The sequence below is a fragment of the Oenanthe melanoleuca genome, chromosome 1A (genome assembly GCF_029582105.1).
Source record: "Oenanthe melanoleuca isolate GR-GAL-2019-014 chromosome 1A, OMel1.0, whole genome shotgun sequence".
NCBI lineage: Eukaryota > Metazoa > Chordata > Aves > Passeriformes > Muscicapidae > Oenanthe > Oenanthe melanoleuca.
The window spans coordinates 11,432,024-11,451,232 of NC_079334.1; the positions used below are offsets into that span (position 1 = coordinate 11,432,024).

Below are 19,209 nucleotides of genomic sequence, written 5' to 3' on the forward strand. Positions count from 1 at the left end.
GGCATGCTCTGTCTCACACCCAGGTATCACAGTAAGGATATACCTTCTGTTTCAGTTGTTTCTCAAATCTGGGACATTAATAAAAATGGGACAGGAGCCCCTGACAATATAAGATACTTTTCTCTTCAGAAATTTCCTTTTAGACATATGCAATTTACCTTGGGTGATATCTACACATTCATATGGAGCCTCACTTGAGTAGGGTACACACCTGTATTTATTTTCCAGTGACACCAATGAGTTATGCAGCCTTTTTTTTTTTTTTTTTTTTTTTTTAATCACCTGCACAGGTACTCTATAACACACACGTGTTAATGTAAGAAAGCAAAAATACACATCAGAGCTGACTGCTACTGGTGGGAAGGGAAAATGTGTGACTTCTCAACCCCTAGTAAACACATTAGTAGGCTTTAATAAAGTCAAGCAATATTGTTAGCTGTATTAGCACCACTGAAGAATCCTCTAGGTATAAAAGAACCATCCATGCAGAATGATAGCATCAGTATATTTAACAACCAATAGTATTACAGTCATAAGGTTACCATCTTAAAAACCAAGCTTTCAAGGGTTCAAGAAAATAATATTTAAATGTAAATAACATTTACACAGTGAATACATAAGAGTTATATATATTTTTTGGGACTTGTTTTATTTAAATTCTGCTGCAATCAATATGTATTTTGGAAAGCAATGCAAAACCCCTCAAGCAGATGATATTCTTCAGTGTTGTTTGAACATGAGAATATTCCTCTTGATGTGCTAAGGTAATGCATGCTTACCAATAAAGATGTTCTAACTGAAATAGGTGAATTAGTAACTCTGAAAGAAGGTGGAAGTTGCATAGATAGGAAGAGCACTGTATCATACTTGACCAAAACCAGTATGCCACATTGAGGCACTGTGGAGTTTTCCACAAGCTTAGGCTGCAGCAGGATGTTCTAAGCCTTCCTTGTATGGGGGTTTGGTCTTCTAGGTCTCTGAAGGAAGAAACACCTTCCAAAATGTGAACGGTCTGCTGTGCTTTTTAGCAATGTTTCTTGAAAATACACTTCAGGTACAAAGAGCAGAAAAAATCTGTTACCACAAATGATCACTTGCTCAACTTCTTAATGCATGTTGTGTGACTTACCAAAATACATCTGGTTTTGAGTCATACTACATGAAGTCTCCCTCGTTGGCTTTGAGGTCATATCTGGAACAGCCAGTGGTTAACAGATTCTGATTTGCATGTTATCAGCGACACTGAAATAAAGAACAAAATTTTGTTCAGAATTACGTTTATTCTCCATGCCTCAAGGAACACAAGCACTTGTCAAACTTCAGTACTGATGCATTTGAAAATGCCAGGGAACTGTTAAAAGACATCCTGCTCATCAGAAGCCAGTACCAAATGATTCCATGCATGATGGACCTAAGTGAAGGAAATTTTAAAATAAGGTCTCATCTACAAAATCTTCTAACTGCTAACACTTACTGTTCAGCTGATGTCCAAGAGTAAGTCTGGAGCCCATTTTTAGCAGCGTGCTGCTCAAATTATCATCATTGCTTAAAAAAACTGGAAAATTTTCTATTTATGATTCTCAGGATTTTCACTGTGACCATTTAAAAAACTTAAGAAAGAATGCCAGACTTGTATTTACAAACAGCAGAGCTCACACACTCTCATACTGACTGCAATATGCTATTAAAAGCAAAAATCTTCAGCTTATTGTAGCTGAACCTTGTCAGAATGCAATGCAGCAACCCAAAGTACCCATCTCATTTAGCTCCATGGCCTTGATTTTATACATTAATAATCTGATCACTATTTTTACCAAAATCAAAACTGCGTCCATATGAGCTGATATTGGAATAACAAATCTCTGTCACTGCATGGCAATGTCAGAGAACAGTATTCTGGTGGGTTCTGCAACAGTTGTAACTAACACCTTGGGGCTTTCAAAACTGACTGTATTCTCAGCTGCCATAAGGTCCAACAAATTACATGATGCAAAAAAATCCTTTTGCATTGAATGTGAGAGGAGAAGAAGAAAATCATCTACCTGTTGCATTATGCTTTGTTATCTGGAAACAATCCCAAATTGTGTCTCAGGATTGTTCAAAGGTTGTACCAGAGTTTTTCAGAGCATTCCAGATGACATCATTTAGCTGTAAAATCCCATTTTGGATGCAATGTTTGCTATATCTGGAATTACTGCAAGCATCCTAGAAACAAAAGAACACACCATCTTCCTCTGCTAGAAGGTTGCTAAGGAGGAAGTTTTACCTTCAAGAAACCATGACTGCTCTTATTAAGCAGGACATACTATAATTATGGTGTTTTCTGTCATCCTCAGGTCTTATACCACAAGTATCCAACCTGAAAATTGTCACTGGCAAAATGTCTTTTAATCCAGAAGGGAAGTACACCCTTAATGGAATCTGAACTGTGCTTTATTGCTTCTAAAACTTCACAATGTACTGATTCCAAGAAGAGATGGGCCTCCATTTTGGCAAGCAAGGACCAGCTTTTAAACTTATTGTCAGCCTGCAGCAGCTGCTGCATTATTCACATGTTCTTTTACCTTGCTCAAGGTGAAGCTCATTATTCTTTAAGGATTAAAGGAGTTTTTATGGGGCTTGCTAGTAGCCAGGTAGGGGCCAGTCTCTTCTCTTAAGTAACAAGTAACAGGACAAGAAGAAACAGGATCAAGTTGTGCCAGCGGAGGTTTAGGTTGGATAACAGGAAAAATTTCCCCATGGACGATCAAGCATTGGAGCATGCTGCATGGGGTAGTGGTGGAGTTACCATCCCTGGAGGGATTTGGAAGGTGTGTAGATGGGAACATGTTTTAGTGGTTGCCTTGGCAGTGTTTGGTTAATGGTTGGACTTGATATGAGAGGTCTCTTCCAACCTAAAGGACTTTGATTCTGTAACACTATGGCAAAAAAAACCAAAAACTTTTCTTACCACAGAATCACAGAACTAGAGAATCACTAGGTAGGAAGAGACCTTCAAGATCATGGAGTCCAACCCATGCCCTAACACCTCAACTAGACCATGGCACTGAGAGCCACATCCAGTTTTTGAAACACATCCAGGGATGGTGGCTCCACCACCTCCCTGGGCAGACAATTCCAGTACTTCATCACTCTATGAGTAAAAAATTTTTTCCTAATATCCAACCTACATTTCCCTTGATGCAGCTTAAGGCTGTGTCCTCTTGTTCTGTTGGTTGCTGCCTGGTGAAAGAGACCAACCCCCACCTGACTACAAACACCTTTCAGGGAGCTGTAGAGAGAGGTAAGGTCACCCCTGAGTCTCCTTTTCTCCAGGATAAATACCCCCAGCTCCCTCAGTGATTTCGCAGACAGCTTGTGTTCCAAGCCCCTCACCAGCCTCCTTGCCTCCTCTGGATGTGCTCAAGAGTCTCAATGTCCTTCCTAAATTGAGGGGACAGAACTGGACACAGCACTCAAGGTGTGGCCTCACCAGTGCTGAGGACAGAGGAAGAATGAGCTCCCTGCTCCTGCTGGCCACACTGTTCCTGATACAGGCCAGGGGCCATTGGCCTTCTTGGCCACCAGGGCACACTGCTGGCTCATGTTCAGTCAGCTGTACCAGCACCCCCAGGTCCCTTTCTGCCTGGGCTCTGTCCACCCACACTGTCCTCAGCCTATAACACTGCAGGGGGTTACTGTGGCCAAAATGCAGGACTTGACACTTGGATTTATTAAACTTCATTTTACTGGACTCTGCCCATCCATCCAACCAGTCCAGGTCTCTCTGCAGAGCCCTCCTACCTTCCATGATATTGACACATGCTCCCAGCTTAGTGTCATCTGCAAATTTACTAATGAAAAACCTCAATATCCTCATCCATGCCATCAATAAAAATATTGAACAGAACTGGCCCCAGCACAGACCCCTGGGGGACACCACTGGTGACTGATCCCCAGCCAGATGCAGCATTGTTCCACTACTCTCTGGGCCCAGCCACCCAGACAGTCCTTAACCAGCACAGAGTGCTCCTGTCAAGTTGGGCTGCCAGCTTTTCCAGGAGTGTGCTGTGGGAGACAGTGCCAAAGGCCTTGCTAAGTCCAGGCAGACAACATCCACAGTCTTTCCTGCATCCACCAGGTGGATCACTTGGTCATCAAAGGAGACCAGATAGGTCAAACAAGACCTACTCCCCTAAACCCATGTTGGCTGGGTATGACACAGTGGGCATCCTCTAAGTGCTGTGTGGTGGCACTCAGTATAAACTGTTCCATTACCTTACCAGGTACTGAGGTCGGGCTAACTGGCCTGTAATTTCCAGGATCCTCCTTCCCACTTTTCATGAATGGGTGTCACATTGGCCAGCTTCCATTCATCTGGAACCTCACCAGAGAGCCAGGACTGCTGGTATATGATGGAGAGTGGCTTCACAAGCTCATCTGCCAGCTCCCTCATCACCCTGGGGTGGATCCCATCTGGTCCCACAGATTTATGAACATCCAAGCTGCTCAGCAGCTCTCTGACTGACTCCCCTAAATGACAGGGGGACCATTCTGCTCCCTGACACCATCTACCAGCCCAGGAGGACAGCTGAGGATAAGCTCATTGGTCTGTTCCTGTTTGCTGTGCTCCCTAGAGCCCTCTTTTAATCACCCTGACGCTCACTGAAGAAAAACCCTGCCCTACAACTGTGTGGCTAATGAGAAATCATATTCCTGAATTTCTAACGACATAAAGTGGCATTGATATAATAGTCTTATGGCAAGCTAGGGCAAGTAGTCACCAAAACACCAGAAAAAATATGTTCTGACAGCTTAAAATATATTAAAACCATTCGAAATTCAGCTGATTCTACCTCCAAGTCAAAGGGAGCAAACCAGCAGGGAAGGTTCTCAAGTATCATTCATGGTGCAGCTTTCAGTGAGCACCTGTGACTGCAGACACTGAACAGGCACAATCCTCAAAGTGCTGCACAGAGAATGCACAGATGAATGGAAGAATCACACCCCAGGATGTCTGTGTGCCTAAGCAGGCTTGCCACATGCACAGGGAGATGAGGAGAATCCTTGCCTAGGCTGTGGCAGTTGTGACAACACTCACAGTCTGGCTATGAAGAGTAAAACTCTCCACACAGTGCTTTATTGTGATTTAATCTTTAAGAGAGAAGTAGTACTTAATCTTGGTAATGACATTTTCTAGGAACTGCTTCAGAGACATTCTTTCATGTGAGAGACTGAAATGTTAAGGGTTAATGACTCAAATGATGGGCCATTTGCCAAAGCAGCTGGTGCTTTGCTGAGCCCCCCAGCCAGAGGAGAGCAAAGCTTTTGGAAGTGTGGTGGGGAAACCTCTGGTCTGCAGAAACACTGCCCAAGGGCAGAGGGGGTGAGCACCCACCACCTTTTTTTTGCAACAAGCTGGTTTTGAGGAGATAAGGGAAGAGGTCGGTAAGAAGCAGATCCTGTGAGGTGGAATAACGCTCTTCATCATGGCAATGTCCTCCCTTAGAGGAGCAAGCAGCTGAGGTGTAAAACTCCCCGACCCCGAGGAAGGCATTCACACAGAGGCCTCAGAGTTTTCATCCTCCTCTTGGGAGGGCACAACCAGCTCAGCTGCACTGACCTGAGAGGCAGGTTCATATCTTAGAGGGTGTCATAAACCATCAAAGAGCCCTGAAATGTCCCCAGACTTATTTTAGGGCCTTCACCAGAGAACTGTTCATGACCCACAGGGTTGTATCAGACAGTGTAACACTTCCCATGCCCCCAGGGGAGGTACCTGGGCACTCCCACCTGAGCATTGAACCCATTGCACTTTGTGTTTCATGGATCAAGACTGAGACCATCGCCTCAACCAACAGACACTGAAATCGCAACAATCAACTCTTGTCACTGGATCCATGGGTGGTGATACCTTTCCACTATCTACTCTCATCCTTTCTTCTTCTTTCTTTCTTCTCCTTATATGCTTTCTTAAGTGATATCTTTATACTTTTAGATTGCTGTTTTTCTGTAGATACTAACCAAAACAGCTACATACCTCCTTTCCATTGCAAACAAATGGCTCTAAAATAAACTTGCTTTCTGTCTCTCTGTCTCTCTAGAAACACAATGTCACTTCACTCTAATCCACCCCAATGGATCTATAAACAAGAACCTCAGTTACCCCACCTTCAGAGGTGGGTCATAACACTTCCCTCACCAAAATCATTTTTATTGTCATCAGTACAAATTAGGCTCCCAAGTCTTCTTACACACAATGTCAAATTGAACTGATCTAAATCTATTTTCTTTGCTTCAAAGATTTTTCTTCTACAATGGATACATAGGTATTTGTGTAAATCCGTATTCTAAACTGTCTTTATTATTTTAAATAATAGCTAGTAGTTTTAAAGACAAGGTAAAATAAAATACAATAAATTATAACAACCTCTTAAATTATAAATAATAAATTAAAAAGAAAAACAATATTCAGCTTCCACTGTCAAACCTATCATTTCAAGCTGCTCTGCTTCTATAAGGAAATTAAAGTTTTATGCCCCCAGTACTGGGAATCCAATAGGAACCTGATCCTTTGCACATGAAATGCCTGCCTTTGCCTCAAATCTCAAAGCCAGCTCTGTTCTGGTTCTCTCCTTCCCATTCCATCTGTACACTAAGGATTCCTTTCCACTTTCCTTGGCCCATTATAACTGATATACATTTAACTATGCACATACATATCCATAAAATAAATAACACGTTCTTAGTTTTTATCCTCTGAAATATGAATTAAGGAATTGCCTTTGGTGACAGTCTGCTCTTTTGTCTGTACATTACCAGCAAAAGAATAACAGTGCTCAATGGATTTCAATCAAGAATTAACAAGAGAAATGAAAAATATTTTACGCAGTTCCTTTTCTTCATATACACGACTAAACCAAGCGTGTCTTTGCATATTCGTGCAGGCAGACACAGTTTTCATACAATTATAAATAATCACTGACATTATCAGCACAGTAAAAAGTTAGTGGGGAACAAACATATAAAAAATCTTTCTGGTTTTGTTTATTTATCACTATTTCACAGCACTTTTTCCTATCATAAGTCAACCAGTCTGGCATTGCTGAAGGAACCCTTGTCCAAGAACAGCAGGATGAAAAAAAGAAGCCTTGGAATTATTTTTATTAGTTTTTTTATAATTTATTATTTTTCAATAAACTAAAAGCAAACCAAAATGGGGTTCAATACTCACATGACATTTGAAATTTTACTTCCCATATTTTACTGGGGGAAAAAACGGTTAAGCTAAGCACCCCCTGCTTTGGCTCTCCCATTTTGATAATTCCTCACTAGTGTGTGTACCTACAAAAGACTTCATCTGAATTCCAGTTTAATCTCTCCCTTGACTATCCTGGAGGCATTCTGTTTAAACATGTTCTCATTTTCTTCAAGTCATGCTTCTTCCCTGAAGTGCAGTGTGTTGTCCTGAGAGGGTAATACAGGTAACATTTAATACCTAACTGTAAAATAATAATAGCATTTATCAACGCTGAGTTCCACTGGCACTACTAATTCTCACAACATATACCCACATAACTGAGGCCACAAGCTTTGTTACTCCAAAATTCATTTTTAGATCCAGCAGCAGGGAAGGATGGAAACAGAAGTCCCCTTGCATGGAGACCAACAACTAAACCAAATCTCAGTTCTGTTTCTACAGTTCCCCGCAGGATTTTCTCTCACTCTCCCTAAAATACAGTGTTTTTGCAATCACAAGGAAGCAAGAAAAACAAAGAATCCATAAAACACATCTGAATTTCCCTTTCAATGGCAGCTCATTCTCCATTTGTAGTTTTGCACTGAAAATTCATTAATTTAACAACAAAAGAATGGATGATCCACAAAGTCTATGGGGAAGTCTTTAATTTCAGTTTCCTCTGTGTAACTGTTGATAAAAATATCCTCAGAGTACACACTAGACACAAACAGCTCTGCACCTGGCTACAGGGATGAAATATATAAATTAAACAACATATGAACTAATACATACCACTAATGCAGGTACAACCTTAAAAATCACAACTTCTGTCTAAAATACACAGAGTTTCACACTGTACAAAAAGATCACCACCCTTGCTAGTGGAATACACTGCTTTCACCTGAAATATTGCAGCATTTTCTAGATGCCTAGAATCAAGTAGCTGCTTTGCCACAGGCACTCCAACAAATACTATTTCAGTAAGAGTCACTGGGGAAGTCCTCATGTTAAACAGCTTACTGGAGGTCTGACACCCATAAAAAAGACCAAAGAAAGCCTTCCTATAGTTGAACACATATTTGCTTCAAATATTAATATGACGCACAAGAAGAGGGTGACATTTATAAACATCTGAAAACATTCTGGCCATGTGAAAATACTATGCCTGCATTCTACACTTTAAAGTTTTATTTTAAATATTGAAGGATCTAAGCATAAATTCATCAAACTTGTAAGTTTATTTATGTAAGCAGAGAAAACCAGGAAACTAAAAACAACTGCAAAATATTTTCAGTAATTGAAATGAAGTAACTGACATTAAGTAGGGAAGGGAAATCTGTATTTTGTTTTAATATGCAATTTTAATATAACACCTACTTAGGGTGGCATTTGAGAGCTCACATAAATATTTTAACATTCTAAATTGCATCTTTACTGAACTGTACGTAATCACATTCATTATTGCAATTTCCACTGAAACAGAAACCTGGTAAACATACATTTAATCTCAGTATCTCAAAGCACTTACAGAGCTGTACCTTTGCCTGCACTCTATGTCCATCTTCGCTGTGCCCAGGACTATTTCCAAGTGGAAATGACTCCTTAAGCTATAAATGCACAGTAAGATACACAACTGGCTGCATGACTGAAATGGCTTCCGGACAGAGGAGGCAAAATCTGAACTGTCACCTCCAACTCTGTTTCTCAGTGACACGGAGGCAGGCTCCCACAAATAGCTGAAAGTTATATTAAGAGGTTCTGTGATGTCCTGCCAGGGTCTTTACTAGGCTTCTAGAGTACAAAGATCATATATTGTTTATTTATAGATAAGGAGGATACTGCACAACCCATGAGGCTCAGGAAACCTTGTGCTTCTAAGCTAAATAATTCTGTGAAATAATGCAATATACACCACGTTTTGAGAAATTAATTAAAAGGTGTCTCCTTTAACTAATACACAGTTTTGATTTGCGAAGAAAAGACATGTCTAAATCTTAATCAGTTGGGGCAAAGCTTACCTTGGCTTACTATTGAAAAGAAATTTACGAGAGATTCCTCCTCCTTTAGACAGACTGAGCAGCCTCGTGATGAGGATTCCTCTCACTATGTATTTGTAGAGCATTTGGCACAGCTGTATCTTTTGTCTCTACACACAAAACTACTTTCTCCTCTGCATTTGAGGGTTGGACTTGATAATCCTAGAGGTCTTTTCCAACCTAAACAATTCCATGGTTTGTGTAGCAACTGTAGATGTTGTAAGTACAATTCTACGTGTTCACCTTCGGCTGCAGGGCTTGGTTAAGGGTTGATTCTCACCCCAGTCCTGCCAATCACTTGGTCAAATCACTCCTGCCTTGCCTCTGCTCCCCTGGGACCAGGTAGTAGAGTGCTAATGTTTGCCAGACAGCTGTTGTGTGCCTTAATTATCTCCACAAAGAGAAACAGAATTACTGCAAATTCTCGTCCAAGGACATTAAATGCATGCAGTGTCTGTCATTAACATCAGCAAATCAGCCAGTATTTTGAGTGCATACAAACACAGGCTGTTCTCTAACAAATAAACATTTTTTCCTCTTTTCAGTTAAAGAAAGGACTAAAGTAGCCCCCAGTCCTGTAGTGAACCCGGCTTTACCTCCCACTCCTCACTTATTAACAGGCTAGAAAAAGAAAGCATATTGTGCCTCTCTCTCCAGACACTGTTTTTATTTGAACATTTCTGATTTTCAAACCTGACAGAGCCTTTAATAAGACATAATAGGCAAGCTGAATGTCAGTCCCAAGAGTCAGAAAAACACTCCATTTTAACCTGTCTGAAATGCAGCAAACAGCTTCAAGAAAGAAAATGAACAGACAGAATTACCTCAGTATTCTGTGTTAAGACACTTCTACTGTATCAGTCCCAAAAACAGGTGCACACTTGACATATATGGCCTCTGGAAGATGTACAAAGTCACTGATTTTAGAAGTTTATATTCAGGCTTTTTGCTTAGGCTGCATTTGATTAAAAAGTATTTTCCCAATATTATTTGATTATAAAGTATTTTCCCAATTCAATTCAGATATTAACTGATTTCTTACCTTATCTGAAAAATACAGCTAATGGGCTGTTCCTAAGGCAGTGAAGCTGGTCATTGCTGCTCACTCCTGTCCCACAGTGGTGAGGGTTATGGTTTCCTGTGATGATGGGCAGGATCATTTTCTCAGTCTATTGACCCTCACAGTTTCCTTCCAATTTTTGCTCAACAGCAACACCTGTGGGAAAAATAATTCCCTTTTTTTACTGCTTCCAGCATCTCAAGCTACTTTTGACTACTTTTGATGGGCTGCATCTTTAACTGCCATCTATGTACTGTCCATGGCATTTTCTTCCTACACCTGCTATCCTGCTGCCCTTATTCCTCTCCATCCTAATGACTTTTAAGTCATTCTGTTTCTTTCCCCTTTACCCTCTATCTATCAAAAATACTTACAAAAACCCAGAAAGATGTTTTGCCTACACCCTGGGTTAAATGTCAGCATCCACATTTATCTCCTGCAGTAAAACAGATTTTCAAAGCAGCTTCTCTATTTTCCACTGCTAGGTTTTCAAGTGAGCACAGCATCAACCTGTTTCTGCTCCAATTCATATATGGAATACCTTAGGGCCAATACAGTTAAACATTTTTTCAAAGCCCAGTCTTCTGTCCTGCAGTCTAAACAGGACTTCAGAATTTTTGACATTGTGACCCTAATCTTTCAGTGCCCCATTATGTCATATAAAAAAGAAGGTGTTTTGTCTTCTCCCAAGCTTTATATTTTCCTAATGAATTCAGGATGTAAATGGATCAAATATTTTATTAAACACAGGTTATCTTGAATTTTAACCTGGAACTCTTCTCATGTAGAAATACCACTGTTATATTATGTAATGTCATGCATTATATTTATTATATTTATTATATTTATTATATTTTGCCAAAAGAAAAGACTTGACTTTTAAGACAGCTCAGTTTCAGTAAAGACTAAGATTTGCAAGTCCAGTTGCATTAAGAAACCTTCTCAAAATGAAATCTAGTAAGGAAAAATCCCACAGATAGCAAGACCCTAGTGCAATTTAGTTAAAATCAGTCTCTCAATTATTATGATTCTATATGTTTGTTTGGCTGGTCATTTGGTTTTGCAGGAATAATCTTATTAGTCTACAAAACCTGGTGAGCAAAATGTAATCTTAACACTTTTCTCTTTCCATTGTTTTCCATCTGAAGCTCTTGCTGTGTTCTTACTTCATAGAGGGTGCTACAAAGGGAAGACACAGTGGCTCAGGCAGCTGAAGTTACTGCTGTATTTACTAGCCCTTCCCAAGGAGATCTTGTGTCTCAATATGTAAAAACCTGCTGATCCATGTTCTTCCTACCTTCTTTAGATTTCAGTGCTCCTCATGCACCTTTACCTCTCTCTTCCCATTATTTCTCTGTACCATTCATCCCTCTTATCCCTGGCAAGCAGAAACATCCCAGAACACATTGATCTTGACAAGCTCCCAATTAGAATCAGGGCTGTATACAAAATGAACACTACCCAGCACAGGATAGCAAAGTGAAAAGCATATGGTGTTTACCCAGCACACAAACCCCACCATAAGTGTTGTAACAGGATTAAATTTTACAGAGAGGTACCTCCAGAGTACTCAGACTCAGTACCCCAGGGCAACTCAGTGTGAAATACCCAGAGGAGTTAAATGCATGCTCAAATGATTCATTAACTGGAACCCATCAGGGAGTTTTTCTGCTATTACCAAAAATGCCCATGCTTAAAACTTATATGACTGCTAAGACTTAAGTCCTCTTGAAGCACAGATCCTTATATAATAATTATTTCACTCAACTGGCAACCTGGTCCTGGATTACTTAACTGTGCTATAACCATCACACTAACCTAATGCCTAAACACAAATTACATTTCAAAAATACAAACTTAAGAAACCTTTTCTAGTTTCACTGTCAGATTCTATAAGGGATCCTTTCACCTCCAACTAGCACGAGGTAGTTCCAAAACAAACAGAAACGAAGTGGCTCTTCACAAGAGGTGTGTTACACCCTAGGACTCCTTGAGAGGGAGGCTGCAAGGCTCACAGGGAGGTCGGGCAAGTTTACAGAACAGAAATCCACTTCAGTTGCTAATGAGAAATAAACTATGCCTAGCTGCATGTTTCTCTGGGGTGGGGGAGCACCAAGAGATCACTTAACTGAAATATGATCGACAATTTCCTTGTCCTTATACACTTCCTTAGGCATTTGGGTTTGGACAGGGCTGAGGACAGGTGCCAGTCTGAGCAGCTGGACAGTCCTCCTGCTGCGGGATGAGTCCCAGCACCAAGCTCAGATGTTCCAGCCCTTCCTGAAGGGAACTCTCACTCCATGCACACTGCTGTGGAGTGAATGATCAGCAATAATTAAATAAAATGCACAGTGTTACACACTGAGGATTAACCAAATCCTGTTTCAGCCCACGGGCTCAAATTGAGCAAAAAAGTTTCACAATTTTTAAACTTTACCATGCTAAGGAAAAAGCTAGCCCTTTTTTCAATTCCACCCAAAACTAAATAGCTCTAGCTATAGTTAAAGAATAATAGAGGGTTTATGAATTTTTAATGCAGTTCACTTTTATATTCCAAATTAAAGTTCATATATCCAGCCAAGTCAAAACTGCTCTACTGATCACCTCAAGTTCTACTGATCTGGTAGCAAGTTTAGTAACTTTTAATTCAACCTGTCCACCTGTACAGATGAGTCCTTAGTATTCTCAGCTAAATCATGGAGCAAAAATTATTGAATCTGTGAGAAACATACATTTGCATCTTCTCCACTCCTATCAGAATCAGATGTAAGATGAAATTCCACCAGAAAAAATTTTTTCAAGAGGCTGCTAACTGATTCTACAGATTCAGCTAAAGTGCAGAATTCAGTGCATTTCCCCAAACAGATTCTCCTCATCTCTCTGCAGAGGATATAAGAACAAAATTAGAAAAGGGGCAGGGGCCATGGCTACATGGCTAACATAGCAACTTCACAGATTTGTACAGGCCTGTGTGAGCAGCTGAGGTCTCTTTTTCATCTTTCAGGTGAGAAATTTAAAATACTGAATCTTGTAATGGATTATAATTTTGACAACTGAAATTTCACCCAAATATAATTGGCAATCAATTCCACCAATTACAATCCATATAGCTGCCTTGGCTTCAGCTAGCACAAAGGATGTAGTTACTTAGAAACATGCTTTCAGTTTCAGGGATGAAAAGCAAATCTTGATGTTTTAAGAAAATTGTTGAACTGTTTAGATTGAAGGCGAAATTTTTGCCTCCTGTCTTTATTCTAAGCAATGCAACAGTTTTCTTAAACTGCTGAAAAGAGCCCTGCATTACCAACACTGAAAGCAGGCTGATATGATTTAAGCAGGTGAGACTACCCTTGGAGTGTGTGGTCTGCATGTACTATTGCAGGCTCAGGGTCATCCTAACTGCTGTTTCTTTGTTTTTCTAAGTGTAGGGAGAGAAAAGTCTAGACCCTCTGAGGTTTGGGATCTAACCCATCCTTGTATAATTTTTAACACTGATTTTCTCATGGCTTAAATCAATCCTCCCACTATGCACAGGAGGCTACTGGGATGTGTCCTGTGAGCCCCCTTTTTCCCCTAGAAGACTTCTGCCAGATGATGTCATTCTCCACTCATCTTCTCATCCCATCTGTAGGCCAATAAGTCATAAATCTGTCCCTTTTTCATGGCTTGTCTCATTTAATCTCATCCTGTCTCTCGTCTCTTCTTGGGTGTTTTGTTGTCAGTTACGAGTCACTATAACTCAGACTTAATTCACATCTGAAACTTTCTTCCCTCCCCACATTACTGGTCAATAAATGCTACTTAGTTCAAATGAATGCCTTCAGAAAAGGAAAAAAAAAAAAAAAAAAAGGAAGAAGAAGAAAAAAACCCAAATAAACAATTCATGTTTTTGAAATTATCATGAAAACCAAAATTATAGACCACATGCTCAGGAACTATAAAAATAAAGGCTGTCCTTAATTTTTTTCCCCTCCTCGGTGTCATCACTGCATTTAGATTTTACAGCTGACATTTAACTAACCACTCCTCCCTGTTCTTCATTTTGCATCAGGAACTGCTAATGTCTGGGCTGTGTAATAGGTACAAAGCCATAGTTGTGAAACAAAGGCTTTCAAACTTCCCCACCAATTTAATAGCACCCTGCTAACATCAGCACAATGTTAACACCATGGTCACCACTCAGTGCAGAACCAAAGCTCAAAACATGGAACTGACTCTCCTTGCACTGTCTGGATCCATTGCCTTGGTTACCAGACCCAAAAAACATCACATTCTCTATTAGTTACTTGATAATTATTCTTCCTCTGCTCAATGCAGCGTGTTTTGGAATGAGAAGAATCAGGGTTTTGAGAGTTCTGCAAAATTTTATAATCAGGAAAAGTTCCTTCTGAAGTGCCACCATCTTCTAGAAATACTGACCGTAACAAAATACTGATTGCAAGTTTCTCAGGTCTCAAAATTACACAAAATTTGGGAAATGGAAGCACTCCTTCTGTGAAAATAGAACCAAATTAAAAGCTGTATCTCTCAAACACAGCAACACCTTTAAGTAGCTTTGTTATACCTCTAATTTGTTTAGAAAATAGTGTATCAGGGAAGTGTTAGAAACATAAAATATTTGCAAAATTTAATGCAAAAAGCTTTAAGTACATTTTTCCCCAAAGAACGTAAAAAAAATACTTTCTAAAATAGCTTGTTACTCATTGTTACCCAAATCATATACAGACTGAAATCTCTAAGAGGAAAATCTGACTTTTAGAGTTTTCTTATTTTAAGGAACAACCACTGTCTGAAATTCAAAGTCTATTTTCCCCATAATGATGAATTTCCAGAACTTTAGGAAGGTCAGTAATTCTTATCTAAAATGCTGAATGTTTGATTTGATCACCACCAATGGGTACAGACCAAATCCATAATTTCAGTTTACAGAATGTTCTCAGGTACTATTCTTCCCTCTACTGTCAATAAAATTGATGTAAGGCTTGTTTCTCCTGCCTTTAAATGATAACTCTTTTGAAGGAACAACATAACTGAGCGGTAAAACATTTTTTAATGTCAAGTGCACTTATTTTTAAAAGTGTTAAAAGTATAAATTATTTAGATAATATTTAAATTTATCTTCTTACAAGAAAACAGTATCACTCTTCAAAATTGAAAAGAAACCTTTCTTAAGTCTACATCAGGAGATTCTGACAGCAGTTTCCTGCTCTTACAGAGAAAACTATAGTTCTAAAGTGAGACTGAGGATGTTTCTGAAGGCTAATGAGCTGGCTCGAGGTTCTAAAACACTTGGTAGAAAACCAAGAATTTTCACCATTGACTTTGCTTTTTTGGGATTCCATGACAAGCAACTACTTGCATTGGAAGTCCAATGCTGAAAAAAAAAAGTTAAAAAAAAAAAGAAAGAAAAAAGAAAAAAAAGGACAAAATACTGAAAGAAAAAGCAAGGAAAAGTACTAATAATACAAAATACTCTACCATCATTCACTGGTCCCATGTGTTACATCTGAATTATGTGCAGCAAAATCTGGTACTCTGGGATTTACTATCAGTTTTCCATGTAACTTATCTGAAGTTCTCTCAGATGAGGCAAACTGCATGAAGTCCCAGAAGCAGCTGGGTAGCAGAATCTGAAAGAGTACATCAACAGTGTCTATGAATACATTGCCAAAACCACAGAAATGCACACATAAAAAATAACAATGTGAATAAATATCTGGAAGCTCATGAGTGTGCAACTCAGGAAATAAAATAATACCCACAGTGACTTTGCTGTTTACTTGCATCTGCTTTTCAGTCACATATGATATAACATTCAACAAGAGTGGTTTTTCACATATCAGTGATATAACCATTAAATATATACCCTTAGGAGGTACCCTCCTTTTATGGGTTTAAAATACTTAATTATGAACAACAGTTAATTAGAACAGCTTAATTATTGCAATGAACTAACATAAGACTGCAATGACTGTGGAAATAAAATGTTTTCTCTGAATGCACTTTGGTATTAGTGCACTCTGCAAGCACAAGTCTTACCTTTACTCCCATTAGCAGCTCATTTGCTTCCCCCAATTAATCAGCTATGAAGCTATGTACAGCCAACCTCTGCACTTACATCACCATACAAACATGTATGTAATTACTTGCTGCCATTAAGTTGTCACTTTGCACATCCATAGCATGTCTATCATCACCTGCTCACACCGAGCATGGAAAAGGAATCACACAAGTGTTCCCCCTGCCTCAGAGACATGGAACATAGACTCAACAGAGCTGTGCTACTTTCTCCTAAATGCATTAATAAAACAAAAATCTATCTTCCTATTATCTAGAAAATCACATTTCTCTAGATTATTCTTGCTTTCCAACTTGGAAGTCTCATTTCTGCACTGAGAACTGTAAAAGCCTTGTTTTCTTTCAGCTGTATACAGGACATATACACCACCTAAAGCTCACAAAAATCCTTGAGGCTTAGCAAGTGACACAGGACCTCTGGCATCTCTGGGAACCAAAATGAATTTCTTCCTTACTGCAGGCCTAGACCAGGACCTAACTCCTGAGGTCACTGGGAGTGTCATAATGCCTTAGCCCATCAGTAGAGGAGGGGCTGTTCATGCTGCTCCAGTGGATGGCAGAGAAGGATCCTCTTTCTCCACCACTTCTCAGATGGCCATCAGTGCTCTGGGCAGTAACAGATGGTAAAATCTGACCTGCCTAACAGATGTGTTGGACAGCAGCATCAACATGTGTTGAACTTGGAGCTGCAACTCTACCTTTTCAAACCTGGCTCCATCTTCAAGTTGCATGGGAGCATTCTGACTAAACAACTTTCATCTTTCACACAACTTTTCCCTTATCTATGTAATTTTCTCACCCACTATCTGTGAGTTAACGAGAACAAGAACTGCAGAGCACACCATGTGTATGCACCAATTACTGGTGTAGGTTATAAAATACCTGAATACTTTGCAGATTAGTCTCCAGTGGCTCCACTTTGTGTGTTCTGAATTCATTCCGACAGATTATTGCTTCTTCTTTTTAGGGACAGCCTGAGACAGACATGCTGGAACAGCTGAAGAAAAAGCCATTTGAGTTTGAATTTAGTCAGAAAACACAGAAAAAACACAGCAAAAGTAAAAATATCATCATTAAAGTACTGTTAGCCCCCTTCAGTCTATTTGACTGATAAATGTGACATACCCTGCAGAACAGGTAAACAAGCAACAGCAAACAAACCATGTCACTTCACAGGAAAGAATGCAAAATATTTGCACAGTTCCTTTAGCAATTGTTTTGAAGCTCCTGAACAGACCCACCCTCAAGACTACCAGCAGTGATTGAAGCTTTGCTGGATTTAGTGGCTACTTTGCCAACGCTTCTCCTGCTTCCTTTCTTTAGTTGAACCAGAAACATGTTTTAGCTGGGGTACAACATCTGCATACACAGACACATCACTGGCTTAGACCAACTCACCTGGAGTGTGCACATTATAGGAAAGCTACAATCCAAACCTAAGGAAAACTTTCCACCTCTTGGTTACTCAGGAACCGGGGACAGATGATTTCTAATCAAGGCCATATCACTTTCCACAAAAACTGGCATAAGCTGGCATTGAGTAAAGTGATGCTGCACCAGTTCATAAAAGCAGAAAATTTGGGAAAATGCCCGGTGAAATTCCTCTAAATTCATCAGAATAAACACCGGAGAATTGTTTTCTCTCAAGGCCGGTAAGATAATGTGTGTTCTACATTTGTGAAAGACGAATGTACCTGACGTTAACATGAAGATAAATCAACATAAGTACACATATATTGCAACTTCACATAGAGCTGGGTGAGAACAGAAATGTTACAGAATGCCCAGAGTATATTTCATTTCACCTTCTTTGGTGTTTTGTTTGATTCTGCTCATCTTCCAAAACTCCAGGCAGCCCCACCGACCAGTCACTGCCATGGGTCATACCAGGTCTCCTCTAACCCCTGGTTCTCCAGGTCTCTGCCTCTCCTCACCATTCTGTCCATGGCAGATTGATGTGCCACCTCATCACAGGTCAGACAGCAGCACAGAGGTCCAATTAAAATATAGATCCAGTAGCAAAAGACCCACATGCTTGTTTCCAGTTTCAAACGCTTCTTTCTCCTAAGATTTTGCCTTTCTGTGAACATAAGGCTCTACACATCCATTTCAAACAGGTTCTAAAATACATCTACTGTGCATGTAAAGTACTTTCCATAAAGGTATTCTTTCATTAAATATCGCTGAGCTTGGCACTCTTATGAATATTGATGCAAGAGATTTTCAAAACTTGAGGCAATGTGATTTTAGAAGATACAATCTTCCCTAACAGCAATTTCTAAAGATTTTGGATCCCTCTGAAGATTGCTGAACCTGATCACCCCAAATCATTCATTATTTTCCAATATTAAGGTAAGGTACATTGTGAAAAATATACTATTTGGATGAGATTAAATGATTTACACATGAGTAACATCCCTTGGAGTTCAAAACCATGTCATTTCCTGGTAGGCAAATTTTGCCAGTAGCTGCAAGTACATAATCTCCCTATAGTAAACTGTAAGGCTAGAGTGGAAAATGATAGATAAAGTAAACTCTGGGCACTGAGTAACTGCAGGAAGTCTAAAGCTGAGGATCTAATAATTAATCCTACCTCTATCAAGGTGCAACAAGAACAAGCTGAGAAGTGCAAGAATGCCTGAGAAGGCCCCAGGGTCTCTGCAGCTGCAGATGCACCTTATTGTTCTGGAGAATTTTAAGGCTGATCTCACATGGAGGGAAGATGAGACGTTTCTTTTTGCTGCCATGCTGCAGGTGTCTGGAAGGCATATTTACCCACACATTTCCCTTCACACATGGCCAGTGCTGGGTTCCCC

The 19,209-nt window shown here is 39.8% G+C and overlaps 1 long non-coding RNA gene across 1 annotated transcript in view; it reads right to left on the minus strand.

Moving 5' to 3' along the window:
• The window catches only part of LOC130266359 (uncharacterized), a 96,741-nt gene that overhangs the window by 37,951 nt on the left and 39,581 nt on the right, over nt 1-19,209 (minus strand). Inside the window, exons 5-8 of the long non-coding RNA XR_008842850.1 lie at nt 17,276-17,390; nt 15,794-15,945; nt 10,298-10,471; nt 1,126-1,242 (exon numbers count right to left, since the gene is read on the minus strand). This is a non-coding gene — a long non-coding RNA (uncharacterized LOC130266359). The remainder of the gene's footprint in view (nt 1-1,125; nt 1,243-10,297; nt 10,472-15,793; nt 15,946-17,275; nt 17,391-19,209) is intronic.